Source organism: Vulpes vulpes, chromosome 6 (assembly GCF_048418805.1).
Source record: "Vulpes vulpes isolate BD-2025 chromosome 6, VulVul3, whole genome shotgun sequence".
Lineage (NCBI taxonomy): Eukaryota > Metazoa > Chordata > Mammalia > Carnivora > Canidae > Vulpes > Vulpes vulpes.
In genome coordinates, this window is record NC_132785.1 from 50167558 (window position 1) to 50190614 (window position 23057).

At 36.6% G+C, this 23057-nt stretch overlaps 1 protein-coding gene across 4 annotated transcripts in view; it reads left to right on the forward strand.

Annotated features, from left to right (window-relative positions):
- The window catches only part of PCCA (propionyl-CoA carboxylase subunit alpha), a 391732-nt gene that overhangs the window by 273527 nt on the left and 95148 nt on the right, over positions 1-23057 (forward strand). The window lies entirely within an intron of this gene.

Sequence of the window (23057 nt, forward strand, 5' to 3'; positions counted from 1 at the left end):
CCCTGAAAATGATGGTCTTTCTTCTCTTTCTTCAGCTCGTGTGTCTAGGGTCTGGCATGCTTCATCATCAAGGCAGCTTTTATCTTCTGTGCCCACAATTCTAATTACATTTCAGGGGTTTGTGACCCCTCCCAGAATCCTGGTCATTCATTGTATCTAGGATGAAATGCTTCAGGGAGTTTTGGGCTGTTCACTCATGGGCACAAGTTTGCATCTCTAAAAGTTTTTCTTCATATAACAAACATCCTGATTTGTTAGAAAAAAAATCCTAAAAAAAAAAAAAAAACTCTGTAACTTCTTACTACTTTTTTCTTTTTATGGAAAGATAATTAATTTAGATGATTCAAGCTTAAAATTGTCCCATAGCCTCAGATCACACTGAAAAATACATAGCAGTATATCCCACAAATTCTTTTGGTGTCTTGTTGTTTCAGTATTCCACCCAAGAATCTGTAGATCTCAGGCTTGTATTTCTGCCTAGATGCTTTGCCGTAACTGATCTTTCCCATGTTATTCACTGGACTTAGCTGTACATAACTGCTAGTTTTTAACACTAATGGTCAGAGATGTATCACTGTTGAAGATGTGAAAAAAAGGTTAAAAAAGCCTTTAACAAACAATTTAAAAAAAAATATTTTGAGCTATGCTGGCATAAGTCAGAAAGGGACTTCACCAAAGGGCTAACAATATTGTTGGGAATTGATCTCTGTGTTCTTCGTTACATGTTTTGTGACTTGTCACTATGTTGAGGGAAATCCTAGTATTAGAATTATGGACATGTGGATCAGGAATATATCATTAAATTTAGTAAATTTAATAATGTTTAAAATTTTAATTGATATAATTTATTTAAGGTGTTCTTTTAATTGTTCTGCCTTAGTACAGTGTTACCTCATTTCACAGTCTTTATTTCCTACAAATGTTCTAAAAATCTTGGTAAGAATATAAAATGTCAAACACAAGGGACAGAGCATTGTGAATTTTCTTTTATATCAATTTGCAAGACAACTTGTTAGGGGATCCTGTATGTAACATTTGAAGTTAATAAGTAATCACGTTTTCTCATCTGCATACTGGGCCATCTTATAAAAAAGAAATATCAGGAAAAAAAAAAAGAAAAATCAGTCACGTTGGATATAGGGAAACAGGCAATCATATTCTTTCTCCATTATCTTCAGTTATAAAAATTAACTGTCAGTATTTACTAACAGGTTTAGTTTGGGGCTAGGTAGGTAGGTGGGTGGTGGAGGATTAATAATGTAACATTGCATTTAAAGCAACAGTTTTTGAAGACAGATAAACCTTATTACTAGCCACTTAGCAGTTGTGTAACCTTGGGAAGACTCAGGGAGTATCCCTCACCCACTCTGAGATAGGCCCTGGTACTCAGGAAAACATAAAGGCCAAAAGTCAGATAGACTTTAGTATGAACTCAGTTCTGGAACTGCTGGCTATAAAATCAGTGGAAGTAACTTCTCTTTTCTGAGCCTTTGTTTTCTCATGTATAGCATAGGGTTAATGTTCTCCAGGGTTTTGTAAAAATCAAATGAAATAAATGTATGTAAAGTTTCTAGTACAGTGTCTGGCATGTAGTAGGCACTTGAGAAACCATCTCCCTCCTCCTCCCAAATATACAGTATGTGCTATTGAAAAGAATCTAAAGTAACTTTTACATTACAGTAGTTCTTTTCCTTTGTATGAGAAATGTGTGAAAAGCTTTAATAATAAGACTAAAAATAATTGTACACTCACATTGGCAAGACTTGTTCATATTCTAAGATTCTAATATTCTTGGTTGGAATTATATTATTCATTTGTTTTATGAAGCTCTTTTTGAGGCTAGAATACCTGGAGCGTTGTTATAGAGGTAATCCCTCACTGCTTGGTGAATCATCTGGGGGAAATTTTGTCAAGTGAGGCTCATGAGCTGCTGGCTGTGGTCCCCACCCTCCCTCCAGTCACTTTGTGGTTTGAAATCACATGAATCCTGCAGTTCCTCCCTCCCTCCCATCCCCCCCCCGGGGGGGGGGGGGCATGCCTATACTGTTAAATTGCAGGGCTGAAGGGACCAGACTCTTTGGGAAATCTCTGCCTTCTCCATGTAGAGCTGTTTTCTTCTCAAGTAGACACTATACTGATGTTTGTTTAAAACTCGACATCATGGAATTACCATACCAAAGAATTGTTATAGTAACCATTCTTTGCAGAAAAAAAAAAAATCGACTCTTGCTGTTGCATTGTCCCTCCAAATGAATTTATCTACAAATTCCGAAATGGGCTCAGGTGAGATGTAATCAGATCATCCTAGGTTTGGATATGCTACTTAGCTAGTTTGAAGCCCTGAGCAGTTATTTTAACTTCTCCAAGCCTGAGATTTGTCTTCTATAAAATGTGATTAAAAACCTCTCTGTTGTAGGATTGATTGCTCTGAGAATTCAGTGAGTTTAGTGTTTATTAAAATATCTAATTGATAGTGGGCACTCATTGTGTGTTCCCTTTAATTTAGTCTTAATTTTTGTGAACAAGTAACAAATGTTAGACCGCTACAAAGATAGCCAAGGGGGATTCATAATCTGGGTATTCCCACCATTGGAGTTTCTATTCCGATCCAGTGTTTTGTTTTGTTTTGTTTTGTTTTAAGGTATTTTACTTCTAAGAAGGAAATTATAAAATAAACCATGCTTTTTAAAAATTTTTTTTATGACAGTCACACACACAGAGAGAGAGAGAGAGAGAGAGAGGCAGAGACACAGGCAGAGGAGAAGCAGGCTCCATGCACCGGGAGCCCGACATGGGACTCGATCCTGGGTCTCCAGGATCACACCCTGGGCCAAAGGCAGGCGCCAAACCGCTGCGCCACCCAGGGATCCCATGCTTTTTGTTTTTAACTAGTCTTTGAATCCCCTCCAAAATAGATACTGCTTGAAATTTTAAAATTTGGTGTAAATGACTGAGCATGACTCCTCATGGATCTAATTGCTCTCAGCCATATTTATCATGCCAGTATGATGATAGTTATGTATTGCTGTTGCCCTATTTTGTTACTTGGCTTTTTATAAAAACCGCTGACTGTGTTGAGATGTGTGATGTGTGGTCATCATATGGAACAAGAGCAAGGGAACCAGCTGGAGATTAAACATAGCACAATGCTCTGTTGTAAATAACCATAGACAAATTTGTATTTAGTTACCAAATTTACCCAGTTGGACGAAAATGCTTATATTTAGCTTTTAAAATCTAGGGATGGTTACTTGAGAACTAGCTTCAATGTATCTCTTTAAGTATACAGGTTCAGCATTATTAATAGAAGAGTTGTTGCTTGCTGTTTTTGTGATCAGATTTGAAACAGAATTTATAGAAATTTATGATTTGGTTTATAGCCAGCTACTAAAAACACCAAGGAAGTCTGAGAGCTGATAGTGATTGGCAAGATTGCTGGCAGTGGGTGTGGTGTTCCATTAGTTTATCAAAGATTGAGGAAAGGTCTGTTCTGTTTAAGTCCACACTACTGGTTGGATTTTTCCATCCATTAATGGATGTTTTAACTAAAAGTTTAATCTAAATCAAATCTCCTAGGTTTATTCTATTCCATTGGTTTTAAATGGTCCTATATCCCTATCACACCACACTGTACCACACCTTGAGAATTTTATCTCAATGGGGGAAGTGTTTCCTTTTTGTTGAGTATAGCATACTAGCTTGGAATTCAGCCACAGTAGAAGACATATACTAACTTATGGGAGGGAGGATATTCTTGCTAGCATTCTTGTATCATTTGCTTATTCAACCATGTAAAACTTCAACAAGAGGAGGTAATTGCTTAGATTTCTTGATTTGAATTGTTCTACTATTTGGCACTGGGTGGAAAAGGGAAAAAATCATATTGAAAGCATTATTCTGTTAATGAAGTTGCGTGTCCCTTTTTGTGCCAAATTTGGCAGGTAAAATTACCATTTATTTTACTTGCTAGAGCTGGAGAATAGATTGTTGAGGAAAAGTAGCAATTTAAGTAATGACACTAGATAGAATGTGCTACACTATAAACATCTCCCATACTTTTAGATATTGACATGCAATTTTTATTTCTCTTTAGTAATGCACTTTGTCTTTAACCACTCTATTACTTCCAGTAGCTTTCATCAGCTACATGCAATTTGTGAAATTTTTAAAAATACTATGAAATCAGTTGTGAAATTTTTAAAAATACTGTGTTATTAATTATAACAAACCAAAGTGAAGCATTTTGATCTGAGGATAAAATAACGATTATATTTTGTTCTGGATATTTCAGAAGTATTGCATGCGTTTAAATTATGAACAATTAAAATTTACAAAGGATAGATGAAATATATACTTTAATTAATATGACGATATATATCAGATTTCAGAAGTTCATGCTTTCTTCCATGTTAATTACACTTTGCTCTTTTATATGTGCTTTAATATTTGACAAATTTATTTATTTATTTATTTATTTAAAAATTTTTTCTTTTATTTATTATTTATGATAGTCACAGAGAGAGAGAGAGAGAGAGAGAGAGAGAGAGGCAGAGACATAGGCAGAGGGAGAAGCAGGCTCCATGCACTGGGAGCCTGACGTGGGACTCGATTCCGGGTCTCCAGGATCGCACCCTGGGCCAAAGGCAGGCGCCAAACCACTGCACCACCAAGGGATCCCAAAATTTGACAAATTTAAAAAGACAAATTTGAATTCAAAAATCTTGTTCTAAAGTGAGAATACTCATTTAAGATATGAATAGGTGATTTAAAAAAAAATAACCACTTGTTTAAATGATGTGCATTAACTTAGCATTTGTGAAATTTTGAAGTAAATATATAATTCACTAGATTTATTATAAATTAGATTCTCCCTAGTTATGAAACTGCAGGCTTTTAAAAAAATTATTACTGTTATAGTTTAAAATATAATGGCTAAACCTACTCTCCTTCCAAAAATATGAGAAATCCTCTATAGAAGCTAATCTGCCAGGTATATGTTTAAAAAAAAAAAAAAGCCGAATGGTGAATTTGTAGAGCTGCCAGTGTTCATGAAGAAACAGAGAGTTTAGTGTTGCTGAAACTTGTAATCACTGGTCACTTCTTTTTGCTTACTAAAGCTAACTGGTAGGCAGGTGCGGATGCTATAAAATCTAACATCGCAATTGACACTAATTGGCATAGTTGTTGGCAGTCTTATCAAAAAGCAAAGGGCTGAATGGTTGAATGAGTTTAGAGAACTTGAATGATAATAAGCATTTTTATATGCATCTTGAATTACTTTTGTGACCCAGGCTAACGGGAACACTCATTCTGACCTCATCCTTCAGTGAATAAAAATTATAGAAAGCACAATATGCAGTGTGTGTGATTACTGATTATTTTTCAGGTAACCTTTTACAGCTGTCTGCTCCACTGCCCGCTCTCCACCTCTCCCTCCCTTCTCAGGCTCAAAGAAACCAAAATGGATGTGTGGAAGGAAAAGGAGTTAACTGTTGTTACTGAATATTAAATTATTTTTTTGATTGATTTGTTGCCAAAAACTTCATGCATGTCATAGTACTTTAGACTCAACTTAAGAAAAAATACTCATTGAATTTATGGATGAAAGAACAAGAAGCCTGGGATTTGCTTCTAAATAGTCATGGAGCAGGCTAGGGGAATCAGTGGGGATATATGCGAGACAAGATTGGTTTAATAAGTGGATAAGTTTTGAACTAAGGTGCTGGAACTATGAGGGTTATTAAGCTGTTCTTGCTGTTGATGTATATATTTGAAATTTTCCATAACGGGATTGTTGTTTTCTTTCTTTAATATGCTTGTGACCTCACCCTCTACTTTTGTAAGGACTTCTGTACTTCCCAGTTCCTTCCCAGTACCTGCTTTTAAAAAATTATCCCAAAAAAAAAAAAATTTTTTTTCCCAGATCCTTTTATCAAAAATGACTCCTCTAAAGTGAAAGTTGCATAACCTAATGAACTAATATGTGTGCTCGTGTACAAATGAGTTAATTTCGAGGCCATGTGGATTTTAATAGGAGCTTTCTAAAGACAGTTTCTTCATTGAAAGCAATGACTGTGGGAGGTGGGTGGGGGGATGGGGTGACTGGGTGACGGGCAGTGACGGGGGCACTTGATGGGATGAGCACTGAGTGTTATGCTATATGTTGGAAAATTGAACTCCAATAAAAAATATACAGAAAAAAAAAAGAAAAGAAAGCAATGATTGTGTAGAATTTGTAGTTACTGGACTGGATCTTTATGCCTGTTCCTACTTCACCCCTCACAGAAGGGTTAATAATTTTAGTTTTTCTGTAATGATTGATCTTAGCTTTTTTACACTAGAGTTAATGATGTGTGTTTTTTTCTGTAGAAATATTTTCCATAGAGAAAGTATTTTTCTTTAGTTGAGTTAGGAGAAGGCATGACTATACTCTTTAGCTTATGTTTGGTTATGTAGATATTTCTCTGTATTTTTGGTCTACTCCCCACCCATAATAATTTACAATTACCTGTATTAAAAAATCAAGTCCAATCTCATTTGGTTCGAAGGGCCCTTTTCCAAAGGGATGTTTAGGAAGGGATGCTGGCTCGAGGCTTCTGCTGGGGAGTTCAGTACTGCAAACAGTTACTGTAACCCTTCTGTCTACTGGTTAACAGATAAGTACTTTATGTAAATTTTGTACTCTGCTATTGATCCAAGTCCCCTTGAGATTTATTATGATCCAGTTATAGTAAACTTTTAGAAGCTGTTTGAAATGTCAATCCTTGGCTATAAGAGGTAGAGAAACCAAGATTTTTCATACTCTTGTGGCTTTTTTCCATGCATCTGATCTGTCCTGAGAATTGATTTGAGTTGATCCTTGTTTCAAAGTATCATTGCTTGAAATGTTTCGGATGTTTTTTTATTTTTTTAAAAATAAATTTATTTTTTATTGGTGTTCAATTTGTCAACATATAGAATAACACCCAGTGCTCATCCCGTCAAGTGCCCACCTCAGTGCCCATCACCTAGGCCCCCTCACCCCCGCCCACCTCCCCCTCCACCACCCCTAGTTTGTTTCCCAGAGTTAGGAGTCTTTCATGTTCTGTCTCCCTTTCTGATATATCTCACTTATTTTTTTCTCCTTTCCCCTTTATTCCCTTTCACTATTTTTTATATTCCCCAAATGAAGGAGACCATATAATGTTTGTCCTTCTCCGATTGACTTATTTCACTCAGCATAATACCCTCTAGTTCCATCCATGTCGAAGCAAATGGTGGGTATTTGTCGTTTCTAATGGCTGAGTAATGTTCCATTGTATACATAGACCACATCTTCTTTATCCATTCATCTTTCGATGGACACTGAAGCTCCTTCCACAGTTTGGCTATTGTGGACATTGCTGCCATAAACATTGGGGTGCAGGTGTCCCGGCGTTTCACTGCATCAGTATCTTTGGGGTAAATCCCCAGCAGTGCAATTGCTGGGTCGTAGGGCAGATCTATTTCTACCTCTTTGAGGAACCTCCACACAGTTTTCCAGAGTGGCTGCACCAGTTCTGTTTCAGATTTTTTATAGCTTTCTAAGAAATTAAAATATAAATACATCACTATTTCTGTTTCAGTTTGTATCTCTGGAGGTCTTCAAGAATGAATACAGTTTGCTCATTAATTACTTGTGCTATTCCTCATCAGTGTCCAGTCTTCTTTACTTGTTAGCTTTCTCTCTGGCCATGATAGGTATGTTATTTCTGGTAACTGCTACCCAAACTGATATATTACATTAGCCATGCCCCTTTTCAAGGCTCCTGGAAAAGTGCCAGTTTTCTTCTCCTTTCAGTTTGGGAGCAGTTTTAGAAATAATAGAATGGTCTTACTTTGTTCGCAGTCATCAGAATGAAAAGGATTAATCTAACAACTTGAATAGATAATTTTATTTGTATGGACATGAAAGTGAAACCCTAGAAATGGGATAGAATTTTAAGTGGCATTTTTTAAGTGGCATTTTTAATTTCATTTGAAATTCTTTCTCACTTTTTGTAAATGAGCTATGTTAAATGTATGTGTATGTGTGTGTGGGGAATGGGTTGTTCATTCTGATATACTAGTTCCTGTGTAGATTTTGTATCCTAAAAGGACGTAATAGAGTTTTTTTATATAGTTGTAACAACTTTAATCTGCTACTCTAAGCACATGAGAACTTTTAAATACAAGTATTATCAACACTTCATAGGACATTATGACTAAAAATGTCTTTTAAATTTTTTATTTAAATTTAATTTAGTTAACATATAGTGTATTATTAGTTTCAAGGGTGGAATTTAGTGATTCATCCATTGCATATAACACCTAGTGCTCATGACATCAAGTGCCTACCTTAGCGCCCATTTCCCAGTTACCCCTTCCCCCCACCTACCTCCCTTCCAGCAACCCTCAGTTTGTCCCGTGTAGTTAAGAGTGTCTTGTGGTTTGCCTCCCTCTCTCTTTTTATCTTATTTTATTTTTCCTTTCCTTCCCGTTTTCATCTGTTCTGTTTCTTAAATTATGCATGTGAGTGAAATCATGTGGTATTTGTCTTTCTCTGACTGACTGATTTCACTTTGCATAATACCCTCTAGTTCCATCCACATCGTTGCATATAAAAATACTTAAAAGTTGCTTTATTAGTCTTACCAAAAGCTGTCCTGGGGAGTTTTGAATTAGCACTATGTTGTCAGTGATCAGCAATGTAAGATAAAAGCTGTTTATCTGAATAACATGCATTAAGACTATATGAAATCGGGCAGCCTGGGTGGCTCAGCGGTTTAGTGCCGCCTTTGGCCCAGGGAGTGATCCTGGAGTTCCGGGATCGAGTCCCATATTGGGCTCCCTGCAGGAATCTTTAAAAAAAAATAATGAATCAGTATTAATGCACTGATTTTGCTTGTTGTACTGTACAGAAGGGTACTGTACAGAGGGCATCTCTGTACTTAGGAATGGGGGCAGTGGAACATCATAACTAGCAAAATTATTAACTGGCAAAAATTAATAACAAATAGGGAATCTGAACTTGATGTACTGTTGCTGCAGTTTTTCTGTACATTTTTTAAAAAGATTTTATTTTTAGAGAGAGAAAACTAGTGGGGGAAGGGGCAAAGAGGGAGGGAGAAAGAGAATCTCCAGCAGACTCCCTGTTGAGTATAGAGTCTGATGTGGGGCTCGATCTCACTACCCTGAGATTATTTTTTTTTAAGATTTTATTTATTTATTCATGAGAGACACACACAGAGAGAGAGAGGCAGAGACACAGGCAGAGGGAGAAGCAGGCTGCATGCAGGGAGTCTGACGTGGGACTTGATCCTGGGACTCCAGGATCACGCCCTGGGCCGAAGGCAGGCGCTCAACCGCTGAGCCACCTAGGGATCCCCACTACCCTGAGATTGTGACAAGAGCTGAAATCAAGATCAGATGCTTAACTGACTGAGCTACCCAGGCGCCCCAGTTTTTATATACATTCGAAATTACTTCACAAAAAAAGGAACAGGGTAAAAGGAAATATTTTCCCAGACCATTCATTAAAATGATAGAAACTGACTTTACCATTTTGCCATTAGAAGCAATGAAAAAATACTGGTAACTGGTAAACCTTATCTCATACTAGTACAGTTATGTCAGTTTGTTATAAGCTATCCTATCAACTCTTTCCAAGTGTGTTTTTAAAAAAATTATGATCAACTTAATGAATAGATTTACTAGGGTTTTTCTTGAGATATAATTTGGTCTTAAAGAGTATAAGATTGGTTGTTAATTTATTCACTGGATGGATGTGGTGAATAGTTCTTGGGCATTAATTCCAGTATCTCACTCTTTACCATGACAAAAAGTATTCTTTTTTTAAGATTTTTATTTATCTATTCATGAGAGACACAGCGAGAGAGAGAGGCAGAGACATAGGCTGAGGGAGAAGCAGGCTCCCTGGAAGGAGCCTGATGTGGGACTCCATCCTGGATTCTGGGATCACATCCTGGGCCAAAGGCAGATGGTCAACCACTGAGCCACCCAGGCATCCCAACAAATGTTTTCTTGTTCATGCTTATAAAATATTCTATTATTAGATCTATAATTCACATGAAGTTTTAAGGACATAAATACATACTAATTTTTTGGCAGTAAATTTGGTACTAGAGTTTTAAAATTCAAACATAAGACTATCATATATATGTTATTGGTATTACAGTACAAGAAAGACATAATAAATATCTTTATAATGTATTAGGAATAATATTATCAATGGCCACAGAAGTTAAGAAGAGAGTGCAGAACCAGAAGTAATCCTTGGTAGGTAGGAACATAGAATATCAAATATATTTGTTATTGGTCTCGAGAAATGAGCTATTAGGGTAGCTTGTGTGCCTAAAGCTAGAACCAGAATGTATAGTGCCGGGTAGGCTAGATAAAGGAGGTGGGATTAGGAAATGGCACGTCGCAGTTGCAGCATATGGGAATGTAGGAGGAAGGAGGACTTAGAGGTTACTGTGAAGGTAGTGTAGCCCACTTAGGTCTTGTGTGGGTGAACCAGCATCTAAGGTTCTGGGATTTCATTGTGGGGGGGCTGTGGTAGTGAAATACAGAGGAAAAGCAAAAGAGATGCTAGTAGAAATGAGATGAAATTAAAAGGATAAAAATGGAGGAGGTATTAATGGAAGAACAAGCAAAAGCAGGCCTGTTGAAAAATAGATCCAGAACAGTCATCATTGTGGGGGGAGGACATAGTATCACTCTACTGAAAGTTCACCAACAGCCAGCATTTGCTGAGGGCTAATTACACGCCTGGTACTGTTCTGAGTGCTTGACTTTGTTCCTCATAACCACTCTGTGAACACAGATCTAAAATGTGAGAACAGAGGCACAAGTAGTTAGGCAGCTTGTGAACCTGAGGTTCAAATATAGACATACTGACTGTTGAAAAAACTACAGAGAAAACGCAAGATTCCATCTTGATTTGGTAGATTTGGTAGGAGAAGTAAAGGCAATTTTGCTTGCTCATTATGTTAAACCCATCTACTTACAGTTATTCCTTAAGCATGATATAATTTACAGTATTATCTGCAGAGAATGACCTTATCACACCAATCCAAAAAAACTACTACTATAATTAAAGTGTAGGCAAAATAATGCAGGATTTTTTTTAAACCATATGACTGAAATTACAGTTGTGACTGATCAATTAATGAGGTGATAATTAAAGAGAAACTAGTTAACCTGGCTGATTGTAGATGAGTACCTAAAATTCGTTTTTGCAATTCACATCCTTTGAGATATATTTAATTACATTTATAACACATGCATATTTAATATAATCTTTTGTGACAGATTAACAGATCTTCACCATCATGGTGTCTAATCCCTTTGATGTTTTTGTCATTATTACATATCTTTTTGGGAGAGAAGTAAAAGACTGTTTCCAAGGCGATGGTGGTAAAGAAGAAACTTAAGAAAAATGGTTGTTTCCTTTTGTTTTCAGAAAACTAGCATCTCATTTCCCTCTGGAAGGGGAGTAGAGGTATCATGACTATATTTTGGAAGAAGTATTTTAGTAAATAGGAAAGCAGGATAAAGAAAACCTACACTTTTTATATCATATTAAGAACTAATTAAGATTGTGCTGTAGTTTATATTAGAATGTTAGGAATTATTATTATAATTTAATAAAAATGTCTGAGTTATTTTTATCATGTTTTACCTGAGAAATTAAAGCAAGTAAGTTAGCAAAGTTATTAGACCTAAATTTTAGGAAAGTTATGTTTCTTATTGTCAACATTGCAACTACAAAATTAAAAAAAAAAAACTTGTTTGTGTTTCACATATTTAGACTCGGTGTATGTAGAAGAAGTCAGTGAGCTATGATGATGGTAGATGGTGGTAATATCCCCATGTAGTTAACTGCATGGCCTATAGATTCCTTTGTTATTAGGGGATGTTGGACATACCTCATCAATTTGATATACAGTTAAATAATCATATTTTTGTTAGCAGTAATTAAGAGATAAAAACCAAAAAGAATCAATAAGCATCTTTATCTCTAGAGTACTCTTATTTCAAGGTACAAATAAGTAGGGAGTATCTATCTGCCATAGAGAAGCATTATACCTTAGTATTTAGATTACAAGTGTTACTTTTGCTTTTGACATGTGGATTTCAGTGAAATACTCTGAGAATTGTAGGATAATTGCCTCTCTTGCTTCCATAATTTATGTGTTTCTTTAATTTCCTTATACGTGCAATAGGAGGAGGAGAGGGTTGGGTTGGAATATGCTTTTCTAGGATCCTTTCCAGCCTAGTCAAATCAGAAAACTGCACATCTTTTTCCATATTTTGTGCAAACTGATAATTTTTAAGATGTGCTATGAAAGTCTAATGAGCAAACACTAGTTATTCTTTTCTGAAAAGTAGTTATAGCTTGATCAACAGATCTTTTTTATCCTTCATATTGTTTTCAGAAATAGAAGCAAAATATGTGATAAAAGTCTTTTTAAAGTAGTGGAATGAATACCTTGATTTTTATCTTAGATCTGATTCTGCACAATGCTAATTTTAACGCTTTATGACAAAAGATAATTTGTGTATAACAAAATAAGAAGAATTGTATGGTGAATCAGAAACTCTTTTTACAGCCTGTATCTTCCCAAATTTTTATTATTTCTGGAAAACCTTTTTGGCAAATACTTTGTTTTGTAAGTTTTACATTCCTACTGTTGAAAAAACTCATTTAGCAGGTGGTTATTGCAAATGGAGTTACAACATTTTAACTGTGTCATGAGGTACCTCTGAGGAAGTGCCTTTTTTTGTTTTTTTAATGGTAAAGGATGTAAGTAATCTCTCTCAAATGTCAAATTAATTTTGGGTGTGCACTTTCTTTTTCCCTTATGGTTACGTAGATAGGAAAATTGAATGTTCCAAACAACTCATGGAAAATATTCCACATCAACATTATTTGTACCACAAATGCAATTAAATGCTTTTAATGAAGTACAAAGTTACCAATAGATTGTTATATATGAGAAAATGCTTTCTTGAAGTAAGAAAGAATCATGTTTTTGGAGGGTGGTTTTAAACATCATAAACATTCTTATGAGTAACTTAAGTAATCCTCTTTAGGTAGGGGCATCTTTGCAGAAAATGGTGTGTTAAGATGGGTTGCATAGCCTTTCTCTGTTTAATTTGAACTTTAAATATCAATACTTTAAATAGAGTGTATTTTTAATGATTATAGAATGCTGAGATGATGTTCACATACTGAAGGTTGCAGTATTACACATCTTTTTTGGAGTTTACACTTTCCAAAAGCAGTCAGGACCTTTATTTGGTCATTCTCATAGTTTTTACCCCCTTTCTTTCTAATTTTGTAAGTGATCAGGTTTATGTTTACCAGAGACTATTCTGCCTGTAGTGAGAAGAACCAATTGGAGGTCCAGAAATACACTTGGAAGACTAGTTTATTGCAGTAGTCCAGGTGAGAGGGAGGAGCAGGTGCAAGTGGGATTGTTGTGGAGGGAAGCTGGGCCATTGGAAAGCCTCCCCAGTCATCCACACTCTTCAACATCATCTGTCCCCTTCCTCTCTACCCTTCCAACTGTGCCCTCTGTCTCTTGCCTTGTTGTCAACAAACTGCCCTGTATTCTCAGACATTTTCTCTGAATATTCTGCCACTTACTTGCCTCCACAGAAACCTGGTGGTTGTTTTTCTCCCATAATACATGCCCCTCTGAGATGGGAAGTGAGACTGTTTTTCCCTCTAGTACCGTTCTAGGCCATGTTCCCCTCCCTCTTGGAAAACCCTTGTTCTTTGAAGTTCATATCACCTGGCTATATCACTACCTCCCTTCCCTCTTGGCAACTTCTAAGGTCCCTCCTGTGCATTTGAAGGCCAGCAACCAGTTCATGGTCTATCTCTCTGCCTCAGTATAACCATTAGTCCTTATATTTTCTCTCCATCCATGGATCCCATTCCTGTTTTTTCTATTCTTTATCCAGCTTAGATACCCTGGCCTATAATTGTAGTATTTTGCTTACATATACCCTCAACTTCCTCAACCCCTTTGTTCTTCCGTTATTCTCAAACTTAGATGAACTTAGCCAGTTTCTTTATGGCTACAACACGCAAGGTATCTGAGCATTGCTGGGGAAAACTGTACACCAGAAGCAGATTGTGCATGACGTCCTGCTGTGGCTGAGCATTCAACACTGGGTGGTAGTTTTTCTGGTTTTCTGATAAGCTCATCTCTCTTTTCTTCATGACTATTTCATGATGTCTGTATTCACACTTTTTACTTTCCTTCCCCAATTTATACTACTCCTGAGTATCCTGCTTCTCCCCACTACCAGCTGTCTAGACTACTATAGTTTTCGTTCTTGTTTCGTCTCATTCATTCATTCTCCAAGCTGTAGCCTGACCGATCTTTAAAAAAGACCAAGTTGATGATGTTACTCTCAAATTGGAATCCTTCAGTTTTCCCATTCCCCCCCCACTGGCTACCATGCTTACCTTGGTTTTCTGTCCTTGGCACCTTGGTTACAGGAGTAAACTCTTTTTTGCCTCTGGGACTTTTTACATGAAATTCCCTCTGGATATTACCGCCCACCCACTGCTACCAACGAATTTCTACTCATCTTCAGACCTTGTCATAAATATCACCTCCTCCCGAGAGTTCTTTCTTCCTGTGAGGAGTAAACAGTAATGAGAATTAAGAAGAGACTATATAATTGCTAAAGAAGATTTGTGAACTTTCAGAATACCGTTTTAGCAGCCAGATTGTAGAAGGTTATGAGAAAAAGTTACACAGTAGGAAAAAAGGTACCGAACACTTGTTCTAGAGCCTATCAGAGAAAAGAAGGAAAGAAGCAGTTTGGTGGTTGGAGGGCATAGTGGGTCAACTCCCCATCTGTGAAAATATAGGAGTCCTGTACGTGCGCAGAGGCAGAGGAAGCAGTCAGTGTGTGAGATATCAGTAAAGGAAAGATGGTTCAATGATGCCAAAAAATAAGAGGACTGATGTCTTGTGGCTTCAATTTGGGTAAAGAAAAGAGGGGGTCATCTGCCAAGAGTGTGGGTCAGAATTCATGTGATAATTAATGTAGATTTGATGCACTTGAGTCCTAGGTCTATTTAAACTAAATACATGAAATCTGTATATCTGGGTAAGGGTTTCTAAACAAAGATGTTGTGTCTTTGGGTTGTTTTTTTTTTTTTTAATTTATTTATTTATTTATGATAGTCACACAGAGAGAGAGAGAGAGGCAGAGACACAGGCAGAGGGAGAAGCAGGCTCCATGCACTGGGAGCCCGACGTGGGATTCGATCCCGGGTCTCCAGGATCGCGCCCTGGGCCAAAGGCAGGCGCCAAACCGCTGCGCCACCCAGGGATCCCTTTGGGTTGTTTTTTAAATAGAGTTTTAAAATAATTTAAAGTAGTGTAGTATTTTCATAGTGCTTAGAACATTTCCGTGATACTGTCTGCCTCAAAAGGTATGAAATTTTATTTGTACCCCAGAGTATTATGTCATTTGTCATTTTATTATTGGTCTGTTTTTTTAAATTCCCACACAGAATTTGAATTAATTTGTTAGTTTTTATTGTTTGTCAAAGGAAAGGTCTTAAAAATTTCCTACCCCTGAGCAAAACAAAGTTCCTTTCAAATCTTGGAATTTGCCATATCAGGAATAGTAAATGTAACTTAAATAAAAGGGCTTTGCAACCATAAAACCATAGAGTTTTAGCCTAAATGAGATCTTTAGCATTGTTCATGCAGGTGCCTCATTTTCAGATTAGGAAGAGTTGATACAGAGGGTTTGTCCAAAATACATTCCAAAATTGGGTGCTGGAAATGAAATCAAGACATCTATGACCAGAGAAATTGAAATGAATATTTGTGTCTTAACCAAAATGAAGTTTTAAAAGAATAGCTGTTATGTGTTGTGTGCCCATTAGTGAAAGGTATAAAGTACATGTTGACTTCATGATACCATGAGAGAGGAAAATAGATCCTTATACTTCTCCTCACCTTTATAGTTTTTTTAAAAAATTTTTATTTATTTATGAGAGAGAGAGAGAGAGAGAGAGAGAGAGATTGGCAGAGACACAGGCAGAGGGAGAAGCAGGTTCCATGCACCAGGAGCCCAATGTGGGATTCAATCCCGGGTCTCCAGGATCGCGCCCTGGGCCAAAGGCAGGCGCCAAACCGCTGCGCCACCCAGGGATCCCCACCTTTATAGTTTTTAATACATAACATATACAGAACAAAGTTTAAATAGTATGAATAGATTTACAGTAAAAAGCAAGCCTCCCTTCCATCCCTGTCCCTCAACCCCTCCTCTCCTCTTATATATTTTCCTAGAGATATTCTATACATTTACAAAATGCACTTAGAGGTTTTTTTTTTTTTCCTTAACAAATGATTAATGCCATCAATTTCTTGGGTGTGGTTTCATACCAATTTGTAGACAGATGCCTCCTTTTTAAAGAAAGGGTGCTAAGTTCTTCTATATGCTACAAGATGTGTTTATATGATATACTTTAAGGACATCTTGGCTGGGTATAAAATTGGGGGGCAACATTTTTCTTTTTAGTACTTGAACCACATTCCTCTGTGGTCTTGTGTATCAGTTTTGTCCTTGAGAAATAAGGCTGACCTGAGGTTTTTGCTTGCTTGTGCCTGATTTCTTAATTTTGCCTAAATCTCCACATAACTCTCTTTATTCTTAAAGTTCTGTAAACAACATCATTCTACAAATTCAAGGTTTTATTCATTTTGAAAAGTTTTACTCTGTCATGTCTTTGAATTTGTATTTATTCTTTCTTCTTTATAAACCTTTTTGAAAACGTCTTTTGTATATTATTTGAATCCCATTTCTCCCTCCTCCATGTTTGTTGTCTTCTCTATAAATTTTTATATTGCTAGTCTTTTCTGTTTTATTTTATATGATTTCTCTATGTCTTTGTCTGTCTTTGTAGTCTCATTGATTCTATTTTTGGTTGCTTCTTAAGGTGGCTTTTATCTTTATAATGTTATTTTTCTCTTCATTTTTTTTCTGAGTTCTACCAGCTTGATTTTCATTTCCTTCTGTTGTTGTATGATCTCTTCTTTGAACCTTTGTTTTTCTTCTTTGAGCTCATTTTTTAAAAGAGGAGTCATGTTTCCTATGGTTATCTTTGAGACTTTGCAGAATTATTTATCTGATCTCTTCCTGTGTTTCCTTGAGTAGTTCTTCTTGTGTTATAATACTCTGAATTTACCTTTTTTCTTGGTAAAAATGTCTTGCAAATTGTATCCGAAGATCCAGTATTGCTTATTTCCTGATCATTATGTGCAGTTGGGTAGTTGGTTGGGTGTAAGCATGGGCAGCCTACAACTTTGTTAGGCCTATTACTCTAAAACCCTCTCATCAAATCTGTGATTTCCATTGTCCTAGATTTCACTTCCCATTAGTTTTTGGCATGGAAAAGATAGGGTGGTACTTTATGTCAGGTTCTCAGTGTTGTAATAGTGAAACGCCACTTCCACTCCACATCTGCTGTTTCAGTCCCCCTTGGCTAAAGAATTAGGTGTAAACAATGTGTATATGGCATAGTAACAAGAATCCATCTGTAGTATTAAAATGTTCAAATTCCCTGCTCTCCTCATGCCCTATACTTACATCTAGATTTTGCTTATCTAATGAAAGCATCAATAGAATCATTGCATCTGCTATTGTGAATTACGCTTCTTGGTGAAATCTGTTTACAGCTTGAGGACTGAGAAGGCATCTGATGGTTTTCAGTGTGTTTTCTTCCCTCATTTTAATTTGCAGATATGCTTCATAGTTTATGATTTGGAGCTATGATAACTTCCTTGCTTCAGTTATAAAGTGAGGTTGCAAAATTATGCTCCTTACTTCTTGGGTTTACAAGGAGATGTTTCTGCATGTCTGTCACATCCTCTTCCTCACAAGCCCTCTCCCTTCTACCTTTAGTAAAGGGAGAGGGGGAGGAAACACTTCAGTGTAAGCAGTGTCATTCCAATACCATGGTGCTTTAGGTTTCTTTCCCTTACTCCGGCCGTCACTGCTGGATGGAGTTTGGGTGCAGGCAAAAAGGGTCTTTAGGCACGTGGTTGGACTCACCTCATAACTATAGAGGTGGGAAAGAGAGTGCAGACCCACGGTGTCTTTATAAGGCTTTGCTGCAAGGACCTGGACCTGTGACTGACTGTCAGGTGATGATTTATCCTCTTTGTCACTGAAGAAGCCTATGCTACCCATAGTTCTGGTTACTACTTGCCTGTAGCCATGGAGTTCTCTGTACTATGTTGTCTTTATCCTGGCCCAGACTTTGTTATCCCACTAAGATAGGTAGAAACTTCTGGATTCCTATCATGGTGTGCTTGCGTCATCTATCCAGCTTCTTCCACTGTCAGTGCTGTGCTTTTGGTTACACACCACATTAGGAATGCCATGACATCAAGTACTGGGCTTTAGTAGAAGCCTACTGCCTCTCCAGACTATGGACCAGAAGTAGACCTCCAGCTCAGATATTTTTAGGGTACCTGATACTTGTCAGAATGTTTTCACACATTTCTTTCCATTTCTACCTCCTACCCAGTGGAGATGGGGATGTCTCTGATCTTTGATTTCTGATACTCTCATCTGCCCTCTGTGTCTTTCTTTCATGTAATCCATAGAACTTGAAAAGGACTTTTCCCCCCGGTTTTCTGTCTAGAAGAAACTTTCCTTCTGTCTTTCTTCCCAAATTAACATTCATGTTCACTCATCCAGTAGCAGAGGATGCAGGTAGATAAATTATTAGTAAGGGAAGATAAAGGTGGTTCAAACATAACTATTTTCAGTTTTTGAAGAAGTAGACTTTCCTCCCTGTTTTTGTTTTTAAAATCATTTTATTTTATTAAAGACTTTTTATTTATTTGAGAGCGAGTGAGCAGGGAGGGAGGGGAAGAGAGAGAGAGAGAATTTCAGGCAGACTCCTCACTAGGTGCAGAGCCTGACATGGGGCTTTATCTCAAGACTCTGAGATCACAACCTGAGCTGAAATCAAGTCAAACGCTTAACCGACTCAGCCACCCAGGCAACTCTGTTTTTGTTTTTAAAAGTCAGATTTCTTGGGACCCCTGGGTGGCTCAGAGGTTAAGTGTCTGCCTTCAGCCCAGGGCATAATGCTGGAGTCCTGGGACTGAGTCCCACATTCGGGCTCCCTGCATGGAGCCTGCTTTTCTCTCTGCCTGTGTCTCTGCCTCTTTCTCTCTGTGCCTCTCATGAATAAATAAATAAAATATTTTTTTAAAAAAAGTCAGATTTGTTGAGATATAATTAATAAAAAAATTTACTCTTTAATTGTATGGTTTGATTGAGTTTTGACGAATCTGTACAGTCATATAATCACCACCAAAATCAAGATTTAGAACATTTCACCGCATAGAGTTCACTTATGCCCTTTGCTAGTCAAGCTTATCCTCATACACCCGTAGCCCCTAGCAATAGCTGACCTGGTTTCTGCTTTTTCTCAAATGTTCTATAGATGGAATCATACTTACGTTCCATATACTCTTTTGCGTCAGCCTTCTTTCACTTAGCAGAATACTTTTGAGATGCTTATTGCTCATTTTCTGTTGTGTGGATATACTGTTTTTGTCCATTATATTTGGTTCATTGGACTTTTGAGGCCTTTCCAGTATGAGGTAGATGTAAACTTTCTGTGTATATATTCTATCATAAACAAGCTTCTGTGAACATTCATGCACACTCTATGTGTACATATGTCTCCAATCCTCTGGGGTTTTCTAAAGCAGGTCTACTATTCTGCATTCCTGCCTGCAATGTATGAAAGTTTCAGTTACTTCACATGTTTGTCAGCTCTTAGTATTATCACTCCTTTGCATTTTAGCCATTCTTGTGGATGGGCAGTGCTATTTCATTATAATTTTGTTTTTCCCTAATGACCACTCAGTGATGTGCTTATCGTCCATTTCTCTATCGTCCATTTTTGTTGTTGTTGTTGTTTTTTAAAGATTTTATTTACTTATTCATGAGAGACACACACAGAGAGGCAGAGACATAGAGGGAGAAGCAGGCTCCATGCAGGGAGTCTGACATGGGACTCGATCCCAGGTCTCTAGGATTGCGCCCTGGGCCAAAGGCGGCACTAAACCACTGAGCCACCTGGGCTGCCCCATTTCTCTTCTTTGATGAAGTGTCTGGTCAAATCTTTTGCCCATTTTTAAAGAAATTCAGTCAGTTTTTTTATTGTCTTATGAAAGAGAATTCTTTTTTAAAAAATTATTTATTTATTCATGAGAGACACACAGAGAGAGAGAGAGAGGCAGAGACACAGGCAAAGGGAGAAGCAGGCTCCATGCAGGGAGCCTGATGTGGGACTCAATTCCAGAACCCCAGGATCAAGCCCTGGGCTGAAGGCAGATGCTTAACTGCTGGGCCACCCAGGCATCCACCTGAGATTTTGGACTCAGTTCCTTTATGTGTTTTGCAAATATTCTCCCCCAACCTGGGGCTCAACTGCCCTTTCCTTAACAGTGTCTTTCAAATAAATTTATAATTTTGATGAAGTCTAATTCATCTGTTTTTAGTTGTAAGATTTATATTTCTTAAAAAAAAAAAAAAGATTTATATTTCTTATGTCCTAAGACATCTTTGCCTGGATCAAGATCATTAAGGTTTTCTCTTAGGAGTTTTTTATTTTTACACTTTATATTTAGTTTTCACGGTTTTGAATTGATTTTTTTAAAATTGTGGGATAAAGTCAGGTTTATTTGTTTGAATATGGATGTTTAATTGTTTCAGTGTTATTTGTTCATAAACTGTTTTTGCCATTTAATGTCTTAACACTTTAAAAAAATCCATTAACCCTTTACATATAGGTCTTTGAACTCTCATTTTTTTCTATTAATGACTATGTCTATTCTTACACCAGTGTCTTGATTAGTGTAGCTTAATGAGAAGTCTTTTTTTAAAAAAATATTTTATTTAAATTCAATTTACCAACATATAGTATAACACCCAGTGCTCATCTCATCAAGTGATTGAGAAGTCTTAAAGTCAGGGGACATAAGTTCTCCAAATTTGTTAATTTTTCAAAATTATCTTTATTCTATATCCTTGCTTTTCCATGTATTTTAGAATTTGCTACCCAAACAAAACAAAACAAAACAAGCCTGCTGGGATATTGTTTGGAATTACAATGAATATATAAATTGGTTTGGGAGAGAACTTATATCTTAATAATACTAAAACTTCTATTTCATGAACATGGTGTATGTGTATGTGTGTGTGTGTGTATCCATTTTTTAGGTCTTTAATTTCTCACAAAATATTGCTTCTGATTTTTGAAAAAGTAAAACCCCTCCTTTCTATTTTCATTTGTTACTTATTTTTTAACAGCCTTATTGAGATATAATTCACATACCATACAATTTGTATGAATTGTACAACTCAGTAGCTTGTGGTATATATTCCCAGAGCTGTGCAGCCATCACCACATTTTAGAACATTTTCGTAGTGTCAAATAAGAAAGCCCATACCCCATAACAGTCACCCTTCAATCCTTCCATCTATCCCCACACCCCCAACCCAAGGCAACCACTAATCTATTTTATGTCTGTATGGATTTTTCTCTTCTGAACATTTCATTCTAAATGGAACTATGTAATGTGTGATCCTCTGTAACTGGCTTTTCAGTTAGTATGTTTTCAGGCTTCGTCCACATAGTAGCATCTATCAGCATTTCATTCCTTTTTACTATCAAATGATATTCTATTATATGAGTATGATACATTTTGTTTGAACATTCATAAAAATAGTTTTCTTTAGGCAGTGGTAAATTGATTCTTCCTCTACAGAAGTTGAATAGATTGGATTCTTTTCTCAGTTCCCCCTCATAAGTCCTAAAAATGACAATTACAATTTCATTCTGTCACCTCTGTTGATTTAAAATGAATATCAAATACAAATTTTTAAATGCTTGCCATTAAAAATTTTTCCTTATAGCTTCTAACTTTCCTTTTTGACAAATAAAACTTTTATAACTGAACATTGGCCTTTTAAAATCTTTTTAAATTTAGAAGCCATGTCAAAGCAAATATTTTTTTCAGTTTTAAAAGGTATCTTTAGCATTTAATATTTGTAAAAACTATTAGGAGCTTCTTTTGGAAATCTTTCATAACATAAGGATATATTTAATTTGGGGAGAGGTGCTAAATAGATAATTTTAAAATGTATTATTGCTGCTTCACAGATCTTTCTCATCTAGTGTTTTAATAGTAAATAATTTATGAGGTAGTATGATTATCTGACCTTATTTTTAAAACTCATTCAAGGATAGTGGAACCATTAGGGATGGGAGAAAGGAGAAAATACTTAGTACCTACCATGACAGGAATGTTGGTAGAGGGTTTTATATGTTAACTTCTTTAATCTTACAGTACCCTTTTGGATAGATATTTTTACTCTATTTTAGTTTGGCAGCTAAGGTTCAGAGATGTCAAATGCTCCAGCTTAGTTAAGTAGCTCTAACTTAGTAAAACAGCAATGTCAGGTGAGACCCAAGCCAATGTTCCTTCTTCCCACTATCTAAAGTCCGTATAGATGTGTAAGAACACACTAAACACACTAAACAGTAACGTCTCCACCATCTTTTATTTTACTAAGTATTGTTTAAGAGAAGAGAGAGGGAAGGAATCGTTAGGGATCATGTGTCTTGACTTTGCTACAGGGTTATTCTGAACCCTGAACAAACTTAAATATCCCTTTGTTAGGTTGTTTACTGTAGAGTTAAAATATTAGTTATTGCTTTCTTAGCACTCATATACACGAGTTGGGTAATCCGTGAGTGAAAAGGAAGCAATAACTAACAATACTAATTATTTTATTTTTTTAAGATTTCATTTATTTATTTATGAGAGACACAGAGGGAGAGAGGCAGAGGCACAACACAGGCAGAGAAGAAGCAGGCTCCACGCAGGGAGCCCGATGTGGGACTCGATCCCAGGTCTTCAGGATCAGGCCCTGGGCTGAAGGCAACACTAAACCGCTGAGCC